The following is a 10,227-nucleotide window of genomic DNA, read 5'->3' as shown; positions in this document are numbered from 1 at the left end:
TCGTTTCATTAACATTGAGGTTGACTGGAGTGGGCGAAATCATGACTCCTTCATTTTTTGCAATTCAGCAATCTTTCAGGCAATGGATGCCGGGGTTTTCGTTCCCGGGAACCCCACCATAACAATCAGGGGGGTTCAGGTGCCTCCACTCATCCTTGCCGATGCTGCCTACCCAGCTGATGAAGCCCTATGGCAGACATCTTGACAACTTCCAGATGGCCTTTAACCAAGTGTTTAACCGCTGCAGAAATGTGGTGAAAAGAAGTTTCAGGCGTTTAAAGTCAAGGTGGAGATGTCTCACTGCTTGCCTGCCTGTGGCTGAGGAAAATTTTGTTAGTGTTGTTACTGCCTGAGTTGTACTACATAACATTTGTGAGAGCAAGGGACATGTTCTCCACGAACAAATTGAGGTATCGGACCAATTGGAACTTCCTGCATATGATGAGCCGTTCCGCAGAAAGGATAACAGGAATGCATGCAGGGGGAATGCTGTTCGAGCTGCTATTGCTCGGTTCATAATCGATAACAATCTGTAAGGGTGCTTTCACACTGCACTTTATTCCGTTATTCTGACGATTTATTTCCTATTAATTAGCGCATAAAATTTGAGCTTTCACACGACATAACGGGTAGCTCCGGAATTCTGGTGGAATGTAGTGGACGTTTTGCGCTAAATTCCACAATAAATGATACCGGGAAAATTCCGATAGCAAGACTGGGGACACGGAAGATCGCGGGAGTTTTGCACTAACTGCCGCTGCTCATTTGACAGGCATCCCAGCAGGCAGTGCATTCCCACCCTTACCAACGGCCCTCGTTGTGACTTCCAGTCGATCCCAGCTGCTCCTGAGAGAGGAGCCTGTGCTGCAGTGCCTCTGCTGCTGCGCTGCTGCGCCTGTCAGCTGATCGCGTCCGCGATCGTGCCTCTTTCAACCCCCCCATGCACCGAAAGAACAGACCTCAAACCAGCTCATCCAGTGTCATGTGAGGCTGAATGGGGGGGGGAGAAAAACTGCTCTGTGTGAACAACTGTTGAGCAAAATGCCGGTATAACAGGTACTGTAGTGTGAAAGGGATTTTTTAAATATGGAATGAAGCGCTACCTTTTTAATCTGGAAAACTAGCGCTATTAGCCCCATGTGTGAAAGCACTTTAAGTGTATAACAACCTCACAGTGAATGTCTTTTACGTAGTGATATATTGTGTTTCCCAGTTCTGTTTACCAATGTTGATGTTACTCCCTAAATTGTCACTAGCATCATTTCCTCTGCTGCCTCTTAAAGTTCCCTCTGTGGTCAAAGAGACCGAAAAAACGTTGTCAGGACAATTACTGCTGTAATGTTGCTTTCTTGAATTTGCGCTATTTCGCAAACCAAAATGTATGTGTAACTGCATGCTTGCATTTGCACTATTTCAATCCGGTTTTAGGTCCGGTTTTGGCACCGAAACAGCCTTGGTCGCTCTGTATGATGACCTTTGTTGGGAGAGGGACAGGGGGAGTGTGACTCTGTTGATTCTCCTTGATCTCTCAGCGGCGTTTGATACCATCGACCATGGTATCCTTCTGGGGAGGCTCGCGGAGTTGGGAGTTGGGGGCACTGCTTGGCAGTGGCTCCGCTCCTACTTAGCGGATCGTCGCCAGAAGGTAGTGCTTGGGGAACATTGCTCGACACCCTGGACTCTCCATTGTGGAGTCCCTCAGGGGTTGGTTTTGTCCCCTATGCTCTTTAACATCTACATGCAGCCTCTGGGTGCGGTCATCAGGAGTTTTGGAGTGCGTTGCCATCAGTACGCTGATGACACGCAGCTCTATTTCTCCTTTTCACCTTCGTCAGGTGTGGCTGTTGATGTGCTGAACCGTTGCCTGACCGTGATAATGGACTGGATGAGAGCTAATAAACTGAAACTCAATCCAGACAAGACTGAGACACTGTTAGTGAGCTCTTTCCCTGCCCAGATGGTGGATGTTTCTCCTGTTCTAGATGGGGTTACACTCCCCTTGAAGGAACAGGTTCGTAGTTTGGGGGTCCTTTTTGACCCTTCCTTGTCGCTTGAGGCTCAAGTGGCCTCGGTGGCACGGAACACGTTCTACCATCTTCGCTTAGTAGCCCAACTACTCCCCTATCTGGACAGTGATGATCTCGCCTCAGTTGTTCACGCTCTGGTAACTTCTAGACTGGATTACTGTAATGCGCTCTACGTTGGGCTGGCCTTGAAGACTGTTCAGAAACTTCAGCTAGTGCAAAATGCGGCAGCCAGGTTGCTGACGAGGACCAATCGGTCCGCGCATATAACACCTGTCCTGTCTCGCTTGCACTGGCTACCTATTTGTTTCTGAGCCAGATTCAAGGTGCTGGTTTTGACCTATAAAGCCTTACACGGTGTGGGATCGCAATACCTTGTGGAACGCCTCTCCCGCTATGAACCTACCCGCTCACTTCGTTCAGTATCTAAGGCCCTCCTCCGGGTACCAACTCACCAGGATGCCCGGAGGATTGTTACTAGATCTAGGGCCTTTTCTGTGGTGGCCCCCGAACTGTGGAACAGCTTACCGGAGGAGATACGCCTGGCGCCTACGGTTCTTTCTTTTAGGCGCCAGGTTAAGACCTGGTTATACTCTCAGGCATTTTAATGTTCAATGTTTTTATGTTTAATGTTTTAGTTTAATTTTGTTGCTGTTTATTACTGATTTTATTCTAATATTGTATTTTAATCTTGTTTTGTACACCGCCCAGAGAGCTATTAGCTATGGGCGGTTTAGAAATGAAAATAAATAAATAAATAAATAAAATAAAACCAAAATAATGTCTGTCTGTCTTCCACCATATTAAACTTTCCAGATATACAAGCTTCTACAAAGTGCAATTGTTTTGCAGGCACTGGAAGTAAGGAGGAATCAGGTCGAGGGAGGCACACAAACAGTCTCCATGGTTACGGGTGGTTGGCACGCTAAAGCAATATATACGTGCCTAGTTTTGCGCTATATCGCAAAAACAGATGCGTTTGGTTTGTGCCTTTTTGCATCTTGCAATTTCTGTTTGTTAAACACGCCCTGTGATTCCACTCGTTTCTCCTGGATCTGGGAAAAAGTAATGAGGTATCCTGTCTAACAAGGAATGCCTCCACTCTCTATGGTTGTGGGCAGCAGGACAATCTAGGAGGGTGGCGTAGCCGCCTCTATGGTTCTTGATGGCAGACGCTCTAGAAAAACAGGCGTGGAGCGTGTGGATAGACAGAGGCTACAGCATTGCCCCCATCTTCTGATAGAAACTATGGCTGCCACTCACCCGCATAAGGGGAGGTACTGGTGCGCCGAGGAACTCCAACTTATGCTTAATTTTCTTAATAGAGCAGGGAAAGTGGAGCGTCTCATGGGGAGCACACCTCTCATCACTGCTCCAATTTTTAGATTAGTGGCACGCCAGCTTGGCGAATCAGGATATATTCGCACTGGTGCACAAGAGGGCTCTAGATTTAAAAGGCTGAAGAGTGATTTTTTTGATGCCATGGAGGCATTCAAAGGACACCCCCCCGAAAAGACCACCGTATTTTAAAGATCTATACAGGTTGTGGAAGGCGGGGGGGTGTCCTTCATGGGAGGACTTCAATTTGTACTATGGTTACTTCTGGTTCCCGAGATATAAGCCCCCCCCTCGAATGTGTTATCTATTTAACAGACACTACGCTGATATTGGTTCCTAGTTGCCATCGCTGTAACTGGTGAAACGGTCTTGCCGCAGCTGTGGTGACCTCCCCTTTTGGCACCCCAAGAACGTCATGTGATGTGTCCCTAGACCTTTGCCAGTGATGGCACCACCAGCTGTCATTGCTGTTCCTTACTTGCTAGAAAGTGCAAAACAGTACAAAAGCAGACCAAATGACTGCTACATACACTTCAAAACAAACTTTACATGTGTCTTAACTCCAAAATATATTTTGGGCTAACGTGCACGATATATCACTGTGACCGCGGGACTCTCCCCGTCAACAATAACAATACATTTCTGCTATCAAAAGCATCTGGCTTCTGATTTTATCACAAATAAATGTTGCTGTATTAAAAAGAAAAAAAAAGGTGGTGCCAACTCTTAAAGAAGCTATGGAAGTGGACTAATTATATAGCCCAGGAAAGAGAAGGTTGTCCCCTCCGTCATGCCGCTGTGCTCCACCTGGCCAAGAGCTTCTTCTGGGCGGATGTCACAGAGGAGGGCCTCTATACAAAATATGTACCAGAGAAAGACATACATGAAAAATAAGTAAGTGGGGTTGCCCACCCCACAATGTGCTCTGCACCAGGAAAAAAAAATCACCCAAGGAAAGGGGAGGGGGCACTCGACGACATGTGACTGTGTGCTGCCTTGCCCAGTCCTTCTGCGGGCCGCAGGGGAAGGATGAAGGCATCTATACAAAATCAAACCAGAGAAAACGCAGCTATCCTAGAACCAGTGGTTAGCTCAGCAGCAACAAATCTGGCACTGATAACCTCCAGAGTCCGGGGTCGTGTTGCAGAGCTGAGTGGACTCACTGGGAGGAAAGGGGATGGGAGAGAAGAGACCCTGCTAGGATCTGACCTGGTTTTTCCTAGAAGCCTCCTTCCTGATAGGTTGCATCAATTGCACATGGATGGATCTCTTTTTTCTGTAGGGCTCTGCTCAGCACAGCTATGACCATATATGGGAGAGATGATGAGCTGCTCACAACAGCAGCAGCAGCATTTGATGTGGAGAGGGGAGGGGTGGCCCCCGGTGGGCAGTTTTCTGTGTCACTCACTGTGCAATTCCCTTTATACTCAGCCACCTCCTTCCACGAAAGAGGCATACCGTCTCCTTATATATATAGCATTATATCCTCAAGATGTGGTATGGGTCCCTTTGGATTCCTTCACGCTGTAGGTGCTTGCTGGGCAAAACTGTCTCAGAAAACTCCTGTCCACTCTGAACACGGGGAACTCAGCTGAGCAATCTTGAAGGGCACAGAGCAAGACCCCACAAGAATAACAAGCGGTAGCTAGCATTTTGACAGCACTTTTAGAGTGCCTGAAGCACTTCACATACATAACTGCAACAACCACCCTGCAAGGTGGGCCAGTGTTCTCATTTTCTTACTAGTCAGGAGGCTGAATGGCGCTAACTTGCCTATGATCATTTAGGGAGTTTGTGGTGGGGTGAGATTTGAACAGGGGCCTTCCTAATTCACCAGTCTGTCTGCTACTATGTTATACTAACACCCACATGTAAGTGGCCTTTCCAGTTCAGTGCAAACGCCACAAGATGGAACTGAAGGTCGCTAACCTGCAGAGAAGCATTCTCAACCCACAAAATGCAATTCATCTTCCCAGACATTGCCAATGCTTCTCCCTCCATAGCTTCATATTCCACATGGTTGCTGGTCTAGGGCAGCTGGAAGTGAGTGGGCACCCCTGGAAAAAGCAAATGCTCTCCCCCCCCATATGTGTGCATTAGCAGCAGGGAGTCTGCTGGGCAGAGAGTACAGACCTGGCTGGCTCCCCAGGTCATCCCTTTCCACCCTATGAACAGGGAATGGGTGAGGGCAGGTTGAAGCTCAGATGCATCCATCATATGGGGATGAAAGGGGAGAGGTGGAAGGAACTCCGGAAGCTGCCTTATATATCAGGCCATTGCTCCACCTAGCGCAGTATTGTCAACACTGGGCAACATTCCTGGGCAAGGTCTTAGAGCGTGTGGTCGCTCACCAGCTCCAGGCTCTCTTGGATGAAACTGATTATCTGGATCCATTTCAATCCGGCTTTCGGCCGGGGTTTGGTACAGAAACAGCCTTGGTCGCCCTGTATGATGACCTCTGTCAGGAGAAAGACAGAGGGAGTGTAACTCTGTTGGTTCTCCTGCATCTCTCAGCGGCTTTTGATACCATCGACCATGGTATCCTTCTGGGGCGACTTGCGGATTTAGGAGTTGGAGGCACTGCTTGGCAGTGGCTGTGCTCCTACCTCAAGAATCGTCTCCAGAAGGTGGTGCTAGGGGAGCATTACTCGAGTCCCTGGGTACTCCAATATGGGGTCCCACAGGGTTTAGTTCTGTCCCCCATGCTCTTTAATATCTATATGAAGCTGCTGGGTGAGGTCATTAGGAGATTTGGAGTGCGTTTCCAGCAATATGCTGATGATACGCAACTCTACTTCTCCTTTTCATCTTCTTCAGGTGAGGCTGTTAATGTACTAAACCGCTGCCTGGCCGCGATAATGGACTGGATGAGAGCTAATAAACTGAGACTCAATCCTGACAAGACTGAGATGCTGTTGGTGGGGGGGCTCTCTGCCCAGATGGTTGATGTCCGACCTGCCCTAGATGGGGTTACACTCCCCCTAAAGGAGCAGGTCCATAGTTTGGGGGTCTTATTAGATCTGCTCCTGTCACTGGAGGCTCAGGTAGCCTCGGTGGCACGGAATGCGTTCTACCAGCTTCGGCTGGTGGCCCAACTACGACCCTATCTGGACAGGGAGAACCTCGCCACAGTTATCCATGCTCTGGTAACCTCTAGATTGGACTACTGTAATGCACTCTATGTTGGGTTACCTTTGAAGACGGTTCGGAAACTTCAGCTGGTGCAGAATGCTGCGGCCAGAGTTCTTACTTGGACTAAAAAATCTGACCATATAACACCTGTCCTGGCCCAACTGCACTGGCTACCAATATGTTTCTGGGCCAGATTCAAAGTGTTGGTTCTTACCTATAAAGCCCTTAATGGCATCGGACCGCAATACCTGGTGGAACGCCTCTCCCGCTATGTACCTACCCGTTCGCTACGCTCAACGTCGAAGGCCCTTCTCCGGGTTCCAACTAATAGGGAGGCCCGGAGAGCAATAACTAGATCTAGGGCCTTCTCAGTGGTGGCCCCCGAATTATGGAACGCCCTCCCTGACGAGATACGCCTGGCACCTTCTTTGTTATCTTTTCGGTGCCAGGTAAAGACCTACCTCTTTGCCCAGGAATTTTAATCTTAATTTTAATTGTAATCTTATTTTAATCTTTGTCTTCACCTTGTTTTTAAAATGTTTTTATAGTTGTATTGTACCCACATTCACCTGTATTTTAATGTGGTTTTATTCTGTTGTACACCGCCCTGAGAGCTTGTCGCTAAAGGGCGGTCTAAAAGTACAATAAATAAATAAATGAAAATAAACACTGACTGACAGCAGCTCTCTAGAGTTTCAGGCAGGAGGTCTCTCTCAGACCTACCTAGAGATGCTGGGGGCTGAACCTGGGACCTTCTGCATGATGCTCTACCACTGAGCTACAGCCCTCTCCCAAGGAGGAATTACACTTGTCATTGAAATGAGAGAGGATTGGGCACCCTTCTCCAACTTGGTGCCCTCCAAATGTTTTGGACTAGAACTCCCATCAGCTGCAGCCAGCACAGCCATGCTCCCATCAGCCCCAGCATCATGCTGCCTGGGTGATGGGAGTTGTAGTCCAAAGCATCTGCAAGGCACCAATTTCAGAAAGGCTGACTTAGAATGTTGCCCATCATGTTGGCCTCCAGCTCATTCGGCAGGCTCTACCAAGGACTATCACAGTGACATCTTACGCTGCCTTCTCCCCTCCTGCAAATCCCCTAAAACAAAACACCCTCCCAATTTCATTTTGCTTCCCTGCTGAGATGCAGGTAGAGATCCATATGCCCCGAGAAATGCAGCCGTTTGCTCCTCACGTTGATATTAAGCATAATTACAGCAGGAGCAACAATTTGCATTTTGTCTTTAAACACTCCAATGGGACCACGCAGTGAAGAATTTCAGGGTGGGGAGAGAGGAGAAGACATCTGCCCATGATTGGGTGTCTCCATGGAGATGCAGGACTGACCGAGCCACCAGTGGGGATGCTGAGCAAGACACAGAGGCCGGACAGTCCTTCCCAAGGAGCTGTACGCATCTCGCCAGGAATGCATCAGGGCATCTAAGCAAAGGTGGCCATGACTCAGGTGTGGTAAAGTAACCTGGGGGGGGGGCAACACACAATATGCTGTGGGCCAGGAAAGGTAGAGAGTATTCTTACTCTTACTCCCTCTTTCTGGAGGGAAGGTTCAAATCTGTGGAGATGTTTTGAGCCTCTACATTGCTATTTATGTGTCGGTGTGCAAGCTGCTGCTTTCTCCAACAGAATGCGGTAGCCCATGCAATGCATTTCACGTTCAATCAAGGATCATTCTTCTGCATACTAAAAATTCCCCTCCTATCCCACATTGCATCCACCACCCCAACAGCTATCCTCAGGAGAGGAGGAGGAGGTTGAAGAAGGACACCATGGTAAGTCACCAATTATTGTGGCTCACGGCAACTTGTATGGTCATTGATGATATGGTGGGCCACTATTTTGGCCACTGCAGATGTGCGCATGCCCAAGTACAAGTTTTTCCCTTTACAAGCATTGCAGGACAAAGATCCTGGTTCCACTATTTCCCTATCAACGGTTGCAATACAAGCGCACAGAAAAAAAGAGGTTTGTAAAGGATATCCAGCAAAGCACAGGAAAAGAACAAAATACATAGTATGGCATGCTTTCTACTCCAGTAGTACATGAATTGATGTTCTATGATTTCCCTTCATTGCAGGAGAATGCACCCAAGGCACACCCATGGCGTGTCGAGACCAACCTGTGATGTCTGCAGACATGTCCACTCAGACGGATATGGTGACCGTGGAAACCCAGACAACGGATGTGTCGGATCTTGTCTCCAAAATGCAGATGTTGGAGACCAACTGTACCACTGAAGGTGAGATAAATGTATATTACATGCAGCGTACTCTGCGAAAGAGCTCCGTTTTGTGAACATATGTTAAGTGCACAAACTCCATGATGTGCCTTTTCATGAGTACAGAATGCGTTTGGAATGATAATACCATTGACTGCCAATCCTACCTTTTTGTTCACAGTTCAGCAATTGAAGGAACGAATGAAGAACATGGAGGACGCCATAAAAAAAATGGAGAGCCTTTGGCTTGTGGGACTCCACCGCAGATTACAAGTAATGGAGGAAAGATTCCAAAGGGCACTAGATGTTGCTAGTCAGGCTCCTGTGCACCGCTAACAATACTATGTTAACTAACAGCTACCAAGCTTTCCCTCCCAGTTCTTGACCCCTAACAGTATCCCCAAGGCATGTTTTCCTTGTTGTGTTGTTGTTATGCTCCAAAAAGAGAAAGTTCTGCTCTACCGTCTATTCTTCGGTTTGAACAGGGTACATTATAGAAAATGACAATGGTTGTTCCCCTCTGTTTTGAAATATGAAAACTTAAACTTCTTTAAAACAAAAGAACTCTTTATTTCTTATGTGTGCAAAAACAATACAAGGGATGCATTTCAGAAAACACGTTCCCTAAAGTGACACGTGGCAAACTATGTGCAATAACTTTTAACTTATTATGTCTAAAAACCTTTTAACTTAACACTATAACTTTCAAAACTGTGACTAAACAAATCTAATGGTCATAAGAAAGAGACACTTCAAAATAACACTGGTTGCCTGGCTTGTTAAAAAAGGAGAAAGTATGTTTGGTAACTGCAAACTTATGGTGGTACAGCAACCCTGTCATTTCTGCTGAACAGCAGCTAGGTGTGCCACTGTTCCTGCAATGTGAGAGTATGCAGAGGTATCCTGCTTCTGCATGAACCCCCGTAAAGAGTGTCGTTTCTGTTTGGAAATTGCTGTAACGGATGCTGAGAGTGCTGGTCTGCTGTGAAACAACAATGCACCATGCCTTTTCAATTGCAAGAACCAAAACGTGCTTTATAGATTTTAAGTTTAAGTCTGCTTTGGATAATTTTTTAAACAGTTATAAATGCTCTTGATGTGAGCGCTGGGCAGTGTGAACGCATCACTACAGCATGATATTCCGATGGGAGAAAGGCCAGGATGCCTCAATGAGTTCAGCTTTAAATGTTATTTCCTGGTTTCCCCTTTTTTGTTACTGGCTAGCGCTAGCAAAATGATATTTGTGACTATGGAAGTACGTCACAATGCCCGGCTAGTTGACAGGCTTTATGTATATCTCCCGCCCCGAAAGCACTAGGGGCTATATGGCTGTGGCTTCTGAACTCTTCCAGCACTGCGATAGATGTTGGGGGTGGATGTAAGAGGATGGTGTGATGGTGCTTGTAAGTTGGATGCACAGGGCTCAGAACAATTTGGGTTTACACTGTCACCTATCGGACTTGGGGGTGGCCTGATTTGAGTCACTGATGACAATCG

The sequence above is a fragment of the Rhineura floridana genome, chromosome 2, assembly GCF_030035675.1.
Source record: "Rhineura floridana isolate rRhiFlo1 chromosome 2, rRhiFlo1.hap2, whole genome shotgun sequence".
NCBI lineage: Eukaryota > Metazoa > Chordata > Lepidosauria > Squamata > Rhineuridae > Rhineura > Rhineura floridana.
The sequence above is the reverse complement of the archived record's forward strand: the minus strand, read 5'-3'. Positions refer to the sequence as shown.